Source organism: Capra hircus, chromosome 24, assembly GCF_001704415.2.
Source record: "Capra hircus breed San Clemente chromosome 24, ASM170441v1, whole genome shotgun sequence".
NCBI lineage: Eukaryota > Metazoa > Chordata > Mammalia > Artiodactyla > Bovidae > Capra > Capra hircus.
Genome location: NC_030831.1, coordinates 10495931 through 10516132, shown reverse-complemented (window position 1 = coordinate 10516132; position 20202 = coordinate 10495931).

Here is a 20202-nt window from a genome sequence, read left to right as displayed (position 1 = left end):
ACCTTCAAAATGAGAGACTGACATGAAATTCAAGAGTATAAAGTTATCGGATACTTATAAAGTAAAAATGAGGATGTGATATATCCTTTAGATTAACTAGTTATCATGATGATGGTTTTTATATGGCAGAGGATTTGCTAAAAGTGATTATCTCTTACCATTTTTAGAAAGGTGACCTAAGGTTTTTATGATTGTCAGAAACATCTACAAGAAATAATCCAACACATTTTTGGTTACTTTCATTAAATAAGCTAGATCTAGTTTGGTTTAATGGTTTCAGTTGGTTCAGTTTAGTCACTCAGTCATGTCCGACTCTTTGCGACTCCATGGATTGAAGCACACCCGGATTCCCTGTCCATCACCAACTCCTAGAGCTTCCTCAAACTCATATCCATTGAGTCAGTGATGACACCCAACCATCTCATCCTCTGTCGTCCCCTTCTCCTCCCACTTTCAACCTTTCCCAGCATCAGGGTCTTTTCCTGTGAGTCAGTTCTTCTCATCAAGTGGTCAAAGTACCGGAGCTTCAGCTTCAGCATCAGTCCTTCCAATGAATATTCAGGACTCCTTTCCTTTAGGATGGACTGGTTGGATCTCCTTGCAGTCCAAGGGACACTCAAGAGTCTTCTCCAACACCACAGTTCAAAAGTATCAATTCTTCGGCACTCAGGTTTCTTTATAGTCCAACTCTCACATCCATACATGACTAATTAAAGAAAAAAAAAAAACATAGCTTTGACTAGATGGACCTTTGTGGGCAAACTAATATCTCTGCTTTTTAATATGCTGTCTAGGTTGGTCATAGCTTATTCTCCAAGGAGCAAACATCTTTTAATTTCATGGCTGCAGTCACCATCTGCAGTGATTTTGGAGCCCAAATAAATAGTCTGTCACTGTTTCCATTGTTTCCCCATCTATTTGCCATGAAGTGATGGGACCAGATGCTATGATCTTAGTTTTCTGAATGTTGAGTTTTAAGCCAACATTTCAGTCTCTTTCATTTTCCTCAAGAGACTCTTTAATTCTTCTTCACTTTCTGCCATAAGGGTGATGTTACCTGTGTATTTGAGGTTATTGATATTTCATGGCTATTGATATTACACAGATTATGTGCTTTAATTTGCTTAGGGAATTCTCAAGCCCAGTCTCCATTTTGTATTTAATTTTTACAGTATAATGACAGTGTATGAAAAATTCATAGTTAACATCATACTTAAAGGTAAAAGATTGGAAGCTTGCAATCTAAGATCAGGAAAAAACAGAAACACGTACTTCTCAACTCCTCTTCAACACAGTACTGAAAGTCCTACCAAGAGTAAGTAGCTAGCTAGATAGGTAGGTAGGTTATAGATTGTGTTTAGTCACTCAGTCATGTCTGACTCTTTGCAACCCTTTGGACTGTAGCCTGCAAGCCTCCTCTGTTCATGGAATTTTTCAGGCAAGAACACTGGAGTGAATAGCCATTCCCTTTTTCAGGGGATCTTCCCAACCCACAGATCAAGCCTATGTCTCCTATGCCTCCTGCATTGCAGGCAGATTCTTTACCCACTGAGCCATCAGGGAAGTCTAGGTAGATAGATTGTTGACATCCCAATTGGAAAAAGAAATGTTTTTCATAGGTGCTAAAAGCTGACGCCAACAAATTGAGGCTTTTGAACTGTGATGTTGGAGAAGACTCTTGAGAGTCCCTTGGACTGCAAGGAGATCCAACTAGTCCATCCTAAAGGAGATAAGTCCTGGTTGTTCATTAGCAGGACTGATGCTGAAACTGAAACTCCAGTACTTTGGCCACCTCATGCAAACAGTTGACTCATTGGAAAAGACCCTGATGCTGGGAGGGGCCAGGAGGAGAAGGGGATGACAGAGGATGAGATGGCTGGATGGCATCACCGCCTTGATGGACATGGTATTGAGTGAACCCTGGGGGTTGGTGATGGCCAGGGAGGCCTGGCGTGCTGCAATTCATGGGGTCACAAAGAGTCGGACAAGACTGAGCAACTGAACTAACTAACATACATAATGGTGAAAGACTGTATGCATTCCTTCTAAGATCCAGAGCCAGAGACCGCTATCTACTGTGTCCACTTTTACTCAACATTGCACTGGAGGCTTTAGTCTGGGCAACCAGAGAAGAAAAGAAAATAAAAGTCATTAACTTGAAGAGAAAGTAAAATTGTTTCTGTCCTCAGGTAACATAATCTATATGGAAAATGCTCACAGTATACACTGGAAAAATAATTAGAATTAATAGACAAATTCAGCATGGTTGCAGGGTACAAGATCAATATACAAAAAATCAGTTGTATTTCTAGATATTTTCAATGAACAATCTGTAAATGAAATTAAGAAAGCAATCCCATTTCTAATATCATTATGAAAGTGTAGCCTGAGGTCTTATGTGGCTAATTCTTCTTTTGAAATATTTCTGAGCTAACATTTTACCCTAATCCTGCATTCTACATTAGTCATCTAGGCTAAACTGCTTTTGGTGCTGAACTTCTGTTTATACTAAGTTTTCTTGCACATACTCTAAACTCTGCTGCCTGGAACATGCTATCTGATCCTTTTACCCCAATGCTTATACTAATTTCTACATAACGTTTTTTTCCCCCTTAAAGTATTACCTAACATCTCAGTTTTGGTTGTCTTTTTCTCCATTTCTTCAATGTTTACTTCCCAATATTTTAATTATGTTTTCTTTGCAATGTCCTACTTGACAGTATATTTCATGAAGTTTTAAACCCTATATAATGTTCAGCATTGAATCTTTCCTGCCTAATTCATTGTATGGCATAGAGCAAGCATGGGGGAATCCTTCTAAAATCAACTACTGTGATACTGTATGACTGTATACAAAGCTGTGCAATTATGATGTCTAACTCATTTACTGAGTCTTCTGTTTTTCTAGAACACTGTGAGTTCTCTCTATGTAATAATCAGTTTCTTCTCTGGATCTAGGCCTGCTGAAACAGGTTCAGTATATATTTGGCAAATACACTAATGAACGGATGAATGCCTTTGGCAGAATTGATATTGTATAGCTCATGGGTTAAAATTTCTATAGATGAAAGATAAATTCTGACTCCATAAGTTAGCAATTGTGTCACTTTAGCACTTTAGAGGGATTGTTTTCTTCATAACTTAGTCACCATAAAATAAGTATACAGTGTTGAGTGAATTATTATTATGATAAAATGAGGTAGTACATGTAGTGTTTAAGACAGTGCTTGGTGCCTAATTAGTGCTCTATAATTGTGAAATTTCATTAGGGAAATAAAGTATTTTAAAAACGTTAAGACTAAAGGAAGAAGGAAAAAAACAAATATTTATTTATTTATTTATTTTCCTTTATTTTAATTTACAATACTGTATTGGTTTTGTCATACATTGACATGAATCCACCATGGGTGTACATTAAATAAAATGAAAAAATGTTCTTAAGCCGTGCTTAGAAACAATATTTGATTACTTGTGAATGCTTTGCTAATAAATTTATATGATACTTGACTAATTAGATTTTCCCTACACAGGCTAAATTTCCTATTAAAATAGAAAACAATCTCAAAAAAAGCAAGTTCAGTTTAAGAACTATGTATCTCACTATTAAATGGCAAATCAAATTGAAAATTAAATTAGTTCATAATTCAATGTATTATTCTCATAATACATAAACTGTCAGATAAGACTGAAAGTATCCTCAACAAGATCTGCAAATGAGGATGTCTACTGGTTTGTGGTGGAACTTATTTATTTATTTATTTTAGAAAGAAAGGTATAAATTTAAATTCCAATGAGCTAAGAAAAATCTATGACAATTTGAAGCAAATCAACTCAATATTGTCCATTAATGAACTGAAAATAGTTTAGAATGAGACCAATTGACAAAGACATATTTTGCCAATTAGTAAGTACATTACAGGTAGAAATGATTATTCAGCACAGTTTTGAATATGGCTGGGAGCAAATATTAGAATGATAGTTTAATATAAAGCAATGTGTGATGTATATTGTGAGCACTTACATAATTGACCATGATTGTAATCATCCCTCTACATCTGATCTCATTTAAAAATTTTCCTAATGAGTATATGGGGGAGTTAGAAAAATTAAAAATGAAAAACACAGTCTATTTTAAAATCAATTTGTGTAATTTGTTGTCCTCAATGCTTTATCATTTTTATTATTAGGACACCTTTCGGCTCTTAAATCAGAGGATTTATTGTTATAAGGCGTTCATGGATACCATAGGTTTAGAAACTTGGTGATTTATAAATAATGTTATGTAGATGCTTTGTCCAGCTGTCACAGTTCAAGCGCAGTACATGTACTTTTAGAAGGCATCATGTCACAGAAGGATGCAAAATTTGGAGGTAGAAACGCTATAGATTAAATGAAGCACTTAGCACTTCTAGGAGCAAGATTGTGTGAATTTATCATTTTTATAGTCTCAATTTTTCTTACATAAAATTGGCATTATATGTTTACTTCATTTTTCTGGTGGTAAGATTTAAATAGCCAAACACACACACACACACACACACACACACACACACACTGACATAGATATGTCAGTTAACTTAGAATTGTTCGCTGTCACAAAACACTGAATATAAAAAGCCATTGAAGTGACTACTAAGTCTTCCCTGGTGGCTCAGAGGTAAAGAACTTGCCTGCCAATGCAGGAGACATGGGTTCAATCCCTGGGTCGGGAAGATTCCCTGGAGAAGGAAATGGCAACCCACTCGGCTATTCTTACCTGGGAAATCACATGGACTGAGGAGCCAGGTGGGCTGCATTCCATGGGGTAGCAAAAAGTCAGACATGACAAGCTGGAGAGAATGCAGTCAGATACGATTGACTACATGGTACAGGAATAAGGCCTTTCTATGAACTCTGAGTAATTTAGGTTGAAGTGAAGAATTAAAGTCACTCAGTCGTGTCCAACTCTGCGACCCCATGGACCGTAGCCCACCAGGCTCCTTGGTCCATGGGATTTTCCAGGCATGAATACTGGAGTGAGTTGCCAATAGGTTGGTACCCAGCAAAACTTAAGGAAAAGTGTTTCTAATAATCTGAAAAGCATTATAAACAGCATGAGCTTAGACTTTCTCTTTTATCAAGTCTGGTCAGTTTGGATTTTTAAACATTTTTCAGACTGTTTATACTTAATATAAATACTGATATGTTTAGATTAATGTCAGACATTTTGTTCTTGATGTTATATTTTTTCTTACCTGTCTTTTATTTCTTTTCCATTCCTGCTTTGTTTTGGATTCCTTGAGTATTTATTTTCACTATTACATGTTATTCCTCGTACTGAATTTTAGATATTTTTATTTGTATTAAATGCTAGTGATTGCTCTAAACAAGCTTATGATATGCATCTTTAATTTATAACATATCCTGCCAAACAGTAAACAACTTTGCAAACATTAAAAGAAACATGCCCACTGTAAAGTTAAAAGCACATGGGGTTTAGAAGTAACAGTGCGGAAAAGATGGAGGCAGAAATGACAACTTACTCAAGTATTTGTGCTTGAAAAAATCCCATGGACAGAGGAGCCTGGTGGGCTACAGTCCATAGGTTCTCAAAGAGTCGGACATGACTGAGCAACTAAACACGCGGCATGCCCCGATGGGAAAGATGCATCCTATGTTTGTTTTTCATAGTTATATGAATCCAGTTTCTACTAATTCCAATGTGTGAGGTGTGTAACTGTTCCTGCTGCTTCCGAGTCTCTTGACAATGAGTCATATTTTCCTGCTTCTTTTTATGTTTCTCAGTTATAGAATGAGATTTTTAGACGTGGGTTATAAAAGCAGAGGAGAGTTTGAAGTAAATATTTTTTACCTTCTGCCAGGATGCTACCAGAGGGATCAGAGGCAATCGTTCCTCTCTCTGAGCTAGATCTGGGCTGTATTATACCTAAAATTATAACCAGATTACACCTGGCTTCAAATATTTTGAAGGCAACATCAGGACTTCTTAATCAATAGAGAGCTAGCAAATCTCAAAAGTTCTCTTTCTGCTTTACAGTGTATCACCAGTAGCCAAATAGCTCTTCAACTCTCAGCTTTACAACCACATACAACTATGTCTTCCCCTTATTGTCCTGTTTCTGGCCCTTAGCAGGATTCTATTTGGCAGGAATACTGTCCATTCACTTAGAAATGTGAAACTGCATGAAACAAAAAATCAGCTGGCTTTTTTCATCCCGCTTGTGGAGGTTTCATTACCTCACCCATCGTTCCCCTAGTAATGAAATCAGCCCTGATGTTCTTTTGTACTACGAAGAGCTCATTTATTTTGAGAATAGGGAGTGCTTTAATACAGTATCAGGATATGCAAGAGAAAAGTTCTTCCTTATTAAAAAAATTGTTTGACATTACATTTCTAGATCAAATGATGTCAATGTGGATTATTGGTTGAAATACTTCTTTAAATATGGAACAAATCTGAAAGAATCAAAACAAATCAACACTAGGTTCAAAGCTGACAGCAAAGCACTGCTTTTTGAGTATTCTGTGTTTACATGTAAATGTGTGTGTCTATTTGTATAACAATTTATCATTAAAACATCATAGTTAAAGCATTATTGTTAATAATGTTTGCATTTTATAGAGTATGATAAATACAGTTATTAAACAAACCCATTCATATCCACAATGCAGAATGAATGTATATAATCAATTTGGTTTATGTAAGTTTTATTGATATATATGCTCAAATCCACTTCAGATCACATAAGCCCTGTCTGACTCTAGTGTGAAAACTTTCAGAGTTACTTAAATGTCACCTTAAAAGCAAGAAAAATCTGGTAACTGTCATGTGAATGGAGTCACCATGGAAATGTTAGCTTTTTTTGTTATTCAGTAGAACTGTCTAATTGTGGCCTGGCAACTTGTGAATAACAGATTTCAGAGTGACAAAAACACCTGCTTCTTTAAATATCTCAAAAGCTAGGTTTGCTTTGCTATGGTAGCAGTAGCAAATAATAAAATATACAATAAAGTATGCCAGAAGTGGCTTTGCATTCAGAGTAATTGTAGGAGAGTGTGTCTATATTACAATTAGAATCAGATTTCCCAGGCACTGTTACTGATGATGGGTTCTAAACTAAAATGATTAGATAAAATACTTATAATAATAAAAGCCCTGTATCCAGTTTTCAATTTTTAAATGAGAATGACCCATACACTTTAAATTCAGTGCCACAATTTGCTGCCTTGAATTACTTAATAATAGCTATCAAGAAATTCAACCAATCAAAACCTATTTTAGGCTAACAAACACATGAAAAGATGCTCAACATCATTCATTATCAGAGAAATGCAAATCAAAACCACAATGAGGTACCATTTCACGCCAGTCAGAATGGCTGTGATCCAAAAATCTACAAGCAATAAATGCTGGAGAGGGTGTGGAGAAAAGGGAACCCTCTTACACTGTTGGTGGGAATGCAAACTAGTACAGCCACTATGGAGAACAGTGTGGAGATTCCTTAAAAAATTGCAAATAGAACTACCTTATGACCCAGCAATCCCATTGCTGGGCATACACATCGAGGAAATCAGAATTGAAAGAGTCACATGTACCCCAATGTTCATTGCAGCTCTGTTTATAATAGCCAGGACATGGAAGCAACCTAGATGTCCATCAGCAGATGAATGGATAAGAAAGCTGTGGTACATACACACAATGGAGTATTACTCAGCCATTAAAAAGAATACATTTGAATCAGTTCTAATGAGGTGGATGAAACTGGAGCCTATTATACAGAGTGAAGTAAGCCAGAAAGAAAAACGCCAATACAGTATATTAACGCATACATATGGAATTAAGAAAGATGGTAATGATAACCCTATACGTGAGACAGCAAAAGAGACATAGATGTATATAACAGTGTTTTGGACTCTGTGCGAGAGGGAGAGGGTGGGGTGATTTGGGAGAATGGCATTGAAACATGTATAATATCATATGTGAAACGAATCGCCAGTCCAGGTTTGATGCAGGATACAGGATGCTTGGGGCTGGTGCACTGGGATGACCCAGAGGGATGGTATGGGGAGGGAGGTGGGAGGGGGGTTCAGGATGGGGAACACATGTATACCCATGGCGGACTCATGTTGATGTATGGCAAAACCAATACAATATTGTAAAGTAATTAGCCTCCAATTAAAATAAGTAAATTTAAATTAAAAAAAAAAAACAACTATTTTAGGGCTTCCCTGGTGGTCCAGTGGTTAGGAATCTGCCTTGCAATGCAGGGGACACCAGTTTGATCCCTGGTCCAAGAAGATCTTACATGTCATTGAGCAACTAAACCCTCGAGCTGCAACTACCAAGCCCGTGTGCCTATGGCCTGGGCCCCTCAACGAGAGGCCACCACAATGAAGAGCAGCCTCTGCTCACCACAAGAGAGAAAACCAACGTGGAGTAACAAAAACCCGCACAGCCAAATAATGAAATTAATAAAGGAAAATTAGATAAATAAAAATCTTAAAAAAACTATTCTATATTGTAAAGAATATCCTAAGTTGTAAAGGACATCTCAATCTCTCAACGGACAACTCATCATGCTGTATATATTATGTAAGACATATTGGAATTTGTTTATTCAGTCTCCACATTTTACAAAATAAAAACTATATTTTATCAACTTCCTTACTGGTAAGGTTTTAGATGTTTTAGATGTAAATTACTGTTCACCAATTGGATGCATTTACAGGGATTCAGATACCACTTCAATGGCAGAAACCAAAGAGGAACCAAAAAGCCTCTTGATGATGGTGAAAGAGGAGTGAAAAAGCAGCTTAACACCCAACATTCAAAAATAAAAATTATGGCAACTTGTTCCATCGCTTCTTGGCAAATACATGGAGAAAAAGTGGAAACAATGACACATTTTAGATTTTTTGGCTCCAAAATCACTGTGGATGTTCATAGCAGCCATGAGGGGGGCAGGGGGAGACAAAAAACACTTGCTCCTTGGAAGAAAAACTATGACAAACCTGGAGAGAGTATTAAAAAGCAGAGATATCACTTTGATGACAAAGGTCCATATAGTCAAAGCTATGGTGTTCCAGTAGTTATGTCATAGTTATGTATGGATATGAGAGTTGGACCATAAAGGAGGCTGAGCACCAAAGAATTGACACTTTTGAATTGCGGTAAGTGAGAAGACTGTTGGGAATCCCTTGGACAGCAAGGGAATCAAGCCAGTCAATCCTAAGGAAAATCAGCCCTCAATATTCACTGGCAGGACTGGTGATGAAGCTGAGGCTCTCCATCCTTTGGTCACCTGATGTGAAGAGCTGACACCTTGGAAAAGACCCTGATGCTGAAGAAGACTGAGGGAAGAGGAGACAGGTGGGAAGACAGAAGATGAGATGGTTGCATGACATCACCGACTCAATGGACATGAGTTTGAGCAAACTTTGGGAGATAGTGAAGGACAGAGAAGCCTGGCGTGCTACAGTTCATGAGGTCATAAAGAGTCAAACACAACATAGTTACTGAACAATAACAATAGAGATTCAGAAGGCAGAACTGAAGACAGGAGATGATCATTCTGGAACTGTTGTCAGTGGCTGTGGTCTACCAGGGTCATGGATTCCCATCAACAGTTTCATTTTGATTGAGGTTCATCTTCTGGATTTGATAAAACATTGACTATAGAGATAGCCACTGTGTATAATTCATGAAGGTCAAGATTGTAGCTTTGGATATACCTTCTCCAGCCTGTTAGTGTTCAGAGGCAACACTGGTATAAGATCTGAAAGATAGCTCCTTGTAGATCTGGGAATTATTCTCAGGTACATGGATTAAAGCATGACTTGTCAACTTTCAACATTTTTGATAAGCTCCATACTCTTTGTATTAAATTTCTTTCTGACTGAATCACCTAGCAGAATCTTTATTTCGTCTATTCAATTCAGGTTAACAGTAGTCATCTGCAAAGTGTTAATTTAAATCTCTCTTAGTGGAAATGGAAAATGTAAAAATAAACTCTCCTTAACAGTGTTGACAATAGCATTAATATAGAATATTAATGTGCTTTTTCTTGGAAATGTTTTTTTATTTAAAATTTTCTGTAAGGATAAATTTTCATAGCCTTTGTTTAAATGTTTAAAAATGCAGATGCAAGCATTTTTTATATGCTTACCACCAGGAATAAATCTTTGTAGTTGAAAAAGAAGTAGATAATCTTTTGAATTTCACTTACAGTGTCTTCAGAGAGAAAACTACATGACAAATGTATATTAACCATCTCTCATCTAGGGGAAAACATTCAAAATGCTAATTCTAAATATCTGTTTAGTCATTTGATGTTGATCTTTTTTGTCAAACAGTAACTCTGTACGACTTTATTCATTTCTAAATAAGCTTGGAATTCTCGAGGCCAGAATATTGGAGTGGGTACCCTATCCATTCTCCATTCGATCTTCGCAACTCAGCAGTTGAACCAGGGTCTCCTGCCTTGCTGGTGGATTCTTTACCAGCTGAGCTACTAGGGAAGCCCAAATAAGTATAATCTAAATAGTAATTGATTTTGAAAATTATATTCAAGAAAGATGCGAACTTTAAAAGAAAAAGCATCTAAATAACTTCTGTCCATTAGAATATTATTTTTAAGTCCCGAATGTATTATCTCTAGTATTATCTAGTATTAGATAGTATCAATCTCTAGTATTATCGTACACATGAATCTCCATACTGTGTTTTTCTTCGTGTTTCATTGCTAAGTCGTGTCTGACTCTTTTTGACCCCATGGATTGCAGCCTACTGGGCTCCTCTGTGCATAGGATTTCCAAGACAAGAACACTGAAATGTCGTTATTTCCTTTTACAGGGGCTCTTCCTGACCCAGGGATCACACAGGTGTCTCTTGTACTGGCAGTGGGATTCTTTACCGCTGAGATACCACGGAAACCCATTCATGTTTTACCCTTGTTTATATGTTAAGTATCCTAGAAATAACTATTAAAGATCATTTAGTTCTTAAGGCTTTCCTTAACGAAGAGTACAATGATAACATTCAAAATTTTGCTGCAAAAAAATAGGTATAGTCCTTTATACCTATTTTATTTCTTGGCTAAGACAAGAACTTTTTAGATATAATAAAAGCATAATTCATAAAAAACACATTAGAAACTGGAATTTTCAAAAGTAAAAAGTCTTGCTTATGGTGATGGTCTCTTGGTGTATATAGGTGTGTGTCCCAACATATCCAGTTTTACACATTAAATGTGTGCAGCTTATTACATGTCAGTTACACCACAATAAGTGAATTGAAAATGCTATACAAACAAAATTAAGTAGATTTCATATGTTCAAAGGACAGGAATATTAGTAATAAATGCCAAGATTGATTTAAGCTTAGATAAAAGATATAAATGTAGGGTGGACAGAAAAAAAGGAGTAAAGATAACATGCAAAAATGGTAAAGGAAGTTGTCGGAGAGCAGACATGGATGGTGTTGCCATGCTGGACTTTGTGTTTCTAATTGGGCCAACATTCTTTTTGATTGGTCATGCCTCTGTGGTAACATAAGGTTCATATTAATAGTTTCACTCAGTCCTGCTTCAGGAAAAACAGATTTTTAGTTACTCCCCAAAATTCATTTGATTAATCAAATGTTTATTGAGTGTTCCTATTGCCAAGCAATACATGGCATAAACATGAAGTATGACAGACATGTTTCCTTTCCCCTTATCATTTGGGGGTCACTGTTGAACAGAGAATGAAATGTAAGATATTAGTATCTAAAAATGAGTCTGCAGGAACATGTTCTTAAGTGACTTGAGAGTTTTTTTAATATCTAGCATTGTACACACTATAATTAATAATGTTCAGAGGCACATGCATCCACATGCAACAGAAGCAGAGAATTTAAGACTTGTGTTATCCTCTTTAATCTGTATGGACAGAGATTGCAATTTACAAGATATATTTCTATCATGAGCAAAAGCGTGCTGCCGAGTAGAAAAATCCTTTGTTTTCAAGTGCATTGATGCTGTGCTTCAAGCTTTTCTGTAATTGCATGATTTCAGAGTTGTTTTTCATGGGTGTGACTGAATCTTTCCAAAGTAATGCTTAATAGAAAGTTGAAACGCTGCAGCCTAGCAATAAGACATTTTACTGGTAATTACCAGAATGAGTCACCATTCCGGATGGTGAGTAGCATTGATTTTTAGTCCCTTAAAGGATTTATTTATGTTTTTCCTTTTAACTTATCTGAAAGCCTTCAATAAAGGAATGGTGCTGACTGAGTATTTAATCATAAACCTTTAAGGCAATGACATATGGGAAAAATGATCCCCTTGCCGTTCTTTCAAAATATATTTGAAAAATGTGAGGCTGGAGACAAATAAACTTGTAATCTCTTTTTAAAACTATATCAAGATGTCAACAAAATTTTAGAGTAAAAATGCTTTATAACTTAAAACTATAGATAGGTATATAGCTAGATTCAGAGTCAAAATTAAGAATGGACTATATGCAACAATTTTAATGTTATTAATGTTTTCTTTAAATTTTATAAGTACTTTCAAGTAAAGGATCAAGCCAGGAAACACATTCCACAGAATCAAAATAGGCATCCTGCATTAAATTTTCTCCATTTTTTCCCCCTAAAATGTGTCTACATATAGTCTAGTCTTTATAATGAAAAAAAAAATCCTGACAGAGAGGTGAGGAAGACTCCAGCTCTCAAATCTTGCAGACATCGTGAAAAAATAGACTTACTACATTTTTCTAGCTAGTATATTGAAGATTACATTTAAATATTTACATAAACAACTTGAATTTTTGTTGTTTTGGTCTTCACTCAAAGCAGCATTTTATCCAGTTTATCACATGTGTGTGTGGGTGTATGTGTTTGTGTGTGTGTGTTTTCTTGGCATATACATCAACTAAGTAATCAATGAATGCTAAAGTGCTTATCCTTTAACGTCTCCTTAGTATAGCTCCTGGAAGAAAGCTCTTCATTTGAACAACAAACATATTGCAAACCCTAGAAGCCAGGCATTATGTTAGCTGCTGGAATGACAAATATTGACAAATAAAGACAAAGTCTCTTTTCCAAAGAAAGTTGCTGGGAGTGTTTTGTGATGATAAAAGACAATGACCTCACACTGATTTTCTTCAATAATTCTTTCCTATTTATTTGTGGACCAGTATTTGTAACTCCATGGAAGAAATAAACAGTACAGATACAATCTCATTTGTGTAATTAAATATACAAATGATTCACTACTCATGATACACTTTCCACTTGATAGTATTGATAAGTATCTTCCCTGTTTCTTAGCTCTGAGATCTTGTTTATTTACATAACAAACTTTTTGAGTCCTCAATTCCCTTTTTTTGAGAAATAAGGATAATAATACAACCCATATTCAACGGTAGTTATGAAGATTAAGTAAGATTATTTAAAGTACTTAAAATAAAGCTTGATGCTTATATTACTAAATGTCAGATTTTTAATGTTATCCAATATTAAGTAAAGTATCAATTTTAATGTTGATAATTCAAATTATACAAAACAATATCAGTAATGGCATTCTGAATTTTTAAAATACAAACAAACCCAAAAAAACATTTTAAATACTCAAATGCTTGTTTTATAGATTTGCTTCCTATGTGACATAACTCTATATTACTCTAACAATCAAAGCACACTTCTGAAATTTTATAACACTAACCACCATAAAATTCAGCTTTTAATTATGTGATAATTTTTATTGTTGCCAGGTGAAAAGTGTTAATATCTCAGTGGTACCTGACTGTAGCCTGCCAGGCTCCTCTGTCCATGGAATTCTCCAGGCAAGAATATCGGAGTGGGTTGCCATTCCCTTCTCTAGGGCATTTTCCAAGTCCTGGGATTGAACCCTGGTCTCCTGCACTGCAGGCAAATTCTTTACCCTCTGAGTCACAAAGGGTCGCCATAGCTTTTTTCTACATCCTGTTATTTCATTATGTGCCAGTTCTTTTCAGTTGGATTCAATGTTAATTCAAAGCAAGCAATGATATTCTTTTTTATCTTTCTAATACAAATATATTTACTAACTAGTTAAACATTTCTAGATTTTACTTTAATTAATAATTTAACTATGAATATTGCTTGAAAGATACTACATATTATGATAAATACAAGAGTGTTTTATGAGAGATATTTATCTTTGTTTCTTTTAAAAGCAAATAAAAAATAATGTTGATTAATGTATCAGTTATTTCGTTTTTATACTCACTTGCAAGAAAGTTTCTATTTCTATATTTTATATATGAAGAGCTTGAGGTTATAGAGGAAAAGCATTTTGCTAGTATGGCACAGCAGACTGTCTAGGAATACAGAGGTAAAGAAGATTTGGCTAACTTCAAAGCCTAAATGTCAATTAAAAGATGTGTATTTGATTTTATTGATTTTTTATACGTTTGCATTTTCTTGAAACTTCCTTTTTTAAGAGATATTCGAGGATAAAATAATAATAAACATATTCAAAGTTTAGAAAATAGCAATAAAATATGTATACAATGTTTCTGCTTTTTAATAGAATAGCCCTTCTGTACTCTTGCTGAAGACAAATAGTTATGCTAAGTACCTTATAATTTTGCCAAGAAAAGACTGATCTAAGCAAACAACCAAACAAATTTGTCTGAAATTCCATTAGCAAAAGGCTTTGAACAACATGAGCTCAGTCAAGCTTATAATTTAATTTTTCCCACACATCTTTATTAAGTTCTATTTCTGATCAGAGGATCATATCTTCATCATATGGCTTAAAATTAACTGTGTGAAACCAAGATCAGGAACCCAAATTTAAATAGGAAATATAAAGGAAACTCAAGGAAAAGAAATTCAATAAGTTGAAGAATAAAGTTTATTTTCATGTGCCGAATCTTAAGCTATTTTCTTCCAGAGGTACTGTTGATAGAATATTGGTCTTTTCACAGAAGGTGTTTGTAATGAAATAATGCAGCCACAACTGGGGTAACTTCCTATAATTTTTATTTTCTGTGATTGTAAATGTGAGATGCTTTTTGGAGCTCAGTATATTTAAGTATAAGTCAGCAATATTGTTTCACACATCTCAATATAGCATTTAGAACATACCATACTTACCATATCATACCATGCCGTACCATATCTAGCACAATATCTACAGCATGTATCACTAACATGTGAGTACCTAGGTAACAGGGGAAATCATGTGCTATTTAAACTGAAACCTCAAATTCTTAAATTATGGTTACATGGAATATCTCTCTATGTACTATATTCAGTTCAGTTCAGTTCAGTCGCTCAGTCGTGTCTGACTATTTGCGACCCCATGAATCGCAGCACGCCAGGCCTCCCTGTCCATCACCAACTCCCAGAGTTCACTCAGATTCACATCCATCGAGTCCTTGTTGCCATCCAGCCATCTCATCCTCGGTCGTCCCCTTCTCCTCCTGCCCCCAATCCCTCCCAGCATCAGGGTCTTTTCCAAAGAGTCAACTCTTCACATGAGGTGGCCAAAGTACTGGAGTTTCAGCTTTAGAATCATTCCTTCGAAAGAAATGCCAGGGCTGATCTCCTTCAGAATGGACTGGTTGGATCTCCTTGCAGTCCAAGGGACTCTCAAGAGTCTTCTCCAACACCACGGTTCAAAAGCATCAATTCTTCAGCGCTCAGCCTTCTTCACAGTCCACTCTCACATCCATACATGACTACTGGAAAAACCATAGCCTTGACTAGACAGACCTTAGTCAGAAAAGTAATGTCTCTGCTTTTCAATATGCTATCTAGGTTGGTCATAACTTTTCTTCCAAGGGGTAAGCATCTTTTAATTTCATGGCTGCAGTCACCATCTGCAGTGATTTTGGAGCCCAAAAAAATACAGTCTGACACTGTTTCCACTGTTTCCCCATCTATTTCCCATAAAGTGATGGGACCGGATGCCATGATCTTCGTTTTCTGAATGTTGAGCTTTAAGCCAACTTTTTCACTCTCCTCTTTCAGTTTCATCAAGAGGCTTTTTAGCTCCTCTTCACTTTCTGCCATAAGGGTGGTGTCATCTGCATATCTGACGTTACTGATATTTCTCCCAACAATCTTGATTCCAGCTTGTGCTTCTTCCAGTCCAGCGCTTCTCATGATGTACTCTGCATAGAAGTTAAATAAGCAGGGTGACAATATACAGCCTTGATGTACTCCTTTTCCTATTTGGAACCAGTCTGTTCTGTGTCCAGTTCTAACTGTTGCTTCCTGACCTGCATACAGATTTCTCAAAAGGCAGGTCAGGTGGTCTGGTATTCCCATCTCTCTCACAATTTTCCACAGTTTATTGTGATTCACACAGTCAAAGACTTTCGCATAGTCAATAAAGATCCGGGATTATGCCTCTATCATCACATTTATTTCCATGAACGCTGTTAGACCTTTCTTTCAATATATGGCTTTTATTTGTCCAGCATCCCATTTTGATGCTGCATACGAGCCCCTTTTCCATCCCAAATGGCTGTATTGGGCCTGTCAGTCACTATTCCGTCTTCCCCTTTGTTGTATCGAGTGTAAATGAACCAGGAGTAGGAAACCATGATTTGTATAGCCTACAGTGGTTGAACTCAGGCATTTGTTGACAGCAAGGTCAATCAGAAACTTCCCTAATATTGAAATATGTCTGCTAGGAAAGAGTAATTTTCCCTCTTGGGGAGAGCTGAACTGAGAATAATGTAATTCTGGTATTGTCAGTTGTCTTGCCTGGCTGGTAAGCATCTACAAGAAAACAAAGCCAAGTGATATTAATAAAAGGCAGGAAGCCTCATGGCCATTGTGCTTGCTTCATAAGCCAGCCAATCTTGAAACTACACCCATCTCTGAACTTCACAATTTTGTAATATGCATTTCTTTTTTTAATCAGTTTAACTAGAGTAAAATATCATTTTCAACAAATAGTGTCTTGAATATGTTAAGAGGAATGCAGTTAAATAAATGAATGTGGAATAAAATATAGCAAGGGCATTCTGGTCCTGGCATGCAAGTTTACAATTATTAGGATGATAACTCTAAAGTTTGTAACTGTGTAATTCACTTTAGTTTAAGCTCAGTATGCATGCTGTGAAGTATGCGGATTTAGGACATTTGGACCTCCCTGGCAGCTCAGCTGGTAAAGAATCTGTCTGCAGTGCAGGAGACCTCAGTTCAATCGCTGGGTTGGAAAGATCCCCTGGAGAAGAAATAGGCTACTCACTCAAGTAATCTTGAGCTTCCTGGGTGGCTCAGACAGTAAAGGACACTTGATGGAAAAAAGTGATAGGAGTATGTTAGTTTCCTTAGGCAGTCTTCACTGGTTCTGGATGAAAAGTCAGACTTCAGTATAGGTTGGCTCTTCAGTTGACCTTTCATCTTTATAAAGAGACCTTATTGGCCCTGCCTCCAGCACTCCCAGTTTGGATTAGGAATCAGATATTCAAATGTCATGTGGACTTTCCAATACAGCTAAAATGAGTCAGAAAATTAGAAATAATTTTGCCATGGATTTCCAAATAACAGATATCCACATGGTGACACTGATGATCTGGGAAGAATATACAGCATTTGGAGCTGGAAGCAGTAAGTCAATAAGACTTTTGAAATTTCCTTTTGTAGCAGATTGTAAGAGTATTTGTATTGTAATTCTAATAGTTACACAGTATAATGGAGTAATGGTGGATTTTTGTAATAGAGCAATGTGTATGCTTTTGAACTGTGGTGCTGTAGAAAACTCTTGAGAATCCCTTGGACTGCAAGGAGATCAAATCAGTCAATCCAAAATGAAATCAACCCTGAATATTCATTGGAAGGGCTGATGTTGAAGCTGAAGCTCTAATATTTTGTCCCTCTGATGCAAAGAGCCAACTCATCAGAAAAGACTCTGATGCTGGGGCTGCCCTGATAGCTCAGTTGATAACGAATCCAGCAGCAAAGCAGGAGACTCTGATTCAATTCCTGGGTCAAGAAGATCTGCTGGAGAAGGGATAAGCTACCGAAACCAATACTTTTGGGTTTCCCTTGTGGCTCAGCTGGTAAAGAATCCGCCTGCAATGTAGGAGACCTGGTTTGGACCCCTGGGTTGGGAAGATCCCCTTGAGAAGGGAATGGCTACCCACTTCACAGACTGTATAGTCCATGGGGTCACAAAGAATCAGACACAACTGAGTGACTTTTACTTTCACTTTTTCGTTTTCTGAGGCTGGGAAACATTGAGGGCAAGAGGAGAAGGGGGCGACAGAGGATGGGATGGTTGGATAGCATCACCAACTCAATGGACATGAGTTTGAGCAAACTCTGGGAGATGATGAAGGACAGGAAAGCCTCATGTGCTGCAGTCCATGAGGTTGCAAACAATTGGACACGACTGAGCAACTGAACAACAACAAAATGTGTATGGAAATACGTGTCCTTAGACACAGTTTTATAATGGCAAATAAAGTAGAAAGTTATTATCTTCCCAGAATCTCTTTTCTGTACAGCATAGAACTTCTGGTTCCCCTCCCTGTGATTACAAAAAAAAAAAAAAAAAAATTGTCAACTGCTCTTGCCTAATTTATCTATTGGCGATTCCAAAATGCTGACTGGCCCTGAAAGGGAGTGGTTACATGACAAAGGCCTTGCCACCAGCTATTGTATGACATTTCTCTGAATCATTGGTTAAAAATCTGCAGCCGACATCAAAGACTGAAGTAAGGACATTGGTAAAGAAATAATCTCTTCTTCCAGGAGGATAAGGATTGGGCAGAGAGAAAAGTTGCTAAGAAAGTGTTTAATTAGTGGGATTCTGCTTGTCATTTTTCCTGTCACAGAGAGAAACCATGTCTATAAAAAGATTTCAAGCTCTGAGAGACAGTTCTGTGGTGAAAAGAGAAATAATGGCAAGACTATTTGTTTAAGTCTTGGTGAAGACAAACAAGCCAACTGAAATCTCTAGCTGTATTTAATATATATTTACACTTGCACTTTTAAAAAATATTCTTTGGCCCTGCCGTGTGGTATATGGGATCTTAGTTCCCCAACCAGGGATTGAACCTCTGCCCCCTGAAAGGGAAGTGCCTAGTCTTAACCACTGGATCACCAAGGAATTCCCTCATACTTGCACTTTTAAATAATAATTTAAAAGACATTATTTTTAGATATACTTAGATCTTTGACTAAAATTTTTCTGTAGGTTTAGAGATGGAAATTGGTGTTAGTACTAATTATGTCCCAGTAACTAGCATTATTTTTGACACCAATCAGGGAGTGATATGAATGAATACAAATATATTAAGCTATTATTGAACAATTTTAATTATCATCATACATTTAATAAGATTATGGTCAGATGAGATTACTTTTCTAAAAATAGCTCTGCTGCTGCTGTTGCTAAGTCACTTCAGTCATGTCTGATTCTGTGCGACCCCATAGACTGCAGCCCACCAGGCTCCCCTGTCCCTGGGATTCTCCAGGCAAGAACACTGGAGTGGGTTGCCATTTCCTTCTCCAATGCATGAAAGCGTAAGGTGAAAGTGAAGTCGCTCAGTCGTGTCCGACTCTTAGGGACCCCACGGACTGCAGCCTACCAGGCTCCTCTGCCCATGGGATTTTCCAGGCAAGAGTACTGGAGTGAGTTGCCATTGCCTTCTCAAAAAAATAGCTCTACTATATGCCGAATTTAAAACATGTGTGAATTTTAAATTAGGATGACCAAGTTTTAGTTTAAGACTGTATAATGGCATGGATTTGAGACATGGATTTATTCTTTATATGTCCTCTTGTTAAGATAACTACCTTATAAAATGCTGAATATGTGTAGTAAAAGAAAAGAATGTGGAGTAATAAAGTAAAATGAAAATTTAAGATCAAAGTGTGATCTCTTAGAAATATGTAAGAGAACGCTATTGCATGCTCAGTCCATCAGTCCTGTCCCACTCTTTGCAACCCCATGGCCTGAAGCCTGACAGGCTCCTCTGTCCATGGAATTTTCCAGGCAAGAATACTGGAGTGGGTTGCCATTTCCTCCTCCAGGGGATCTTCCCCACCTAGGGATTGAACCCATGTCTCCTGTGTCTCCTACATTATAGGCTGATTCTTTACTGCTGTGCCACCTGGGAAGCCCATAAATTACCAAAGTTACTGACTTTGTAGGATAAGCAGAAATATGAGGAAGAGAAACTAACAGTTTTTTAACAATTTATTTTTAA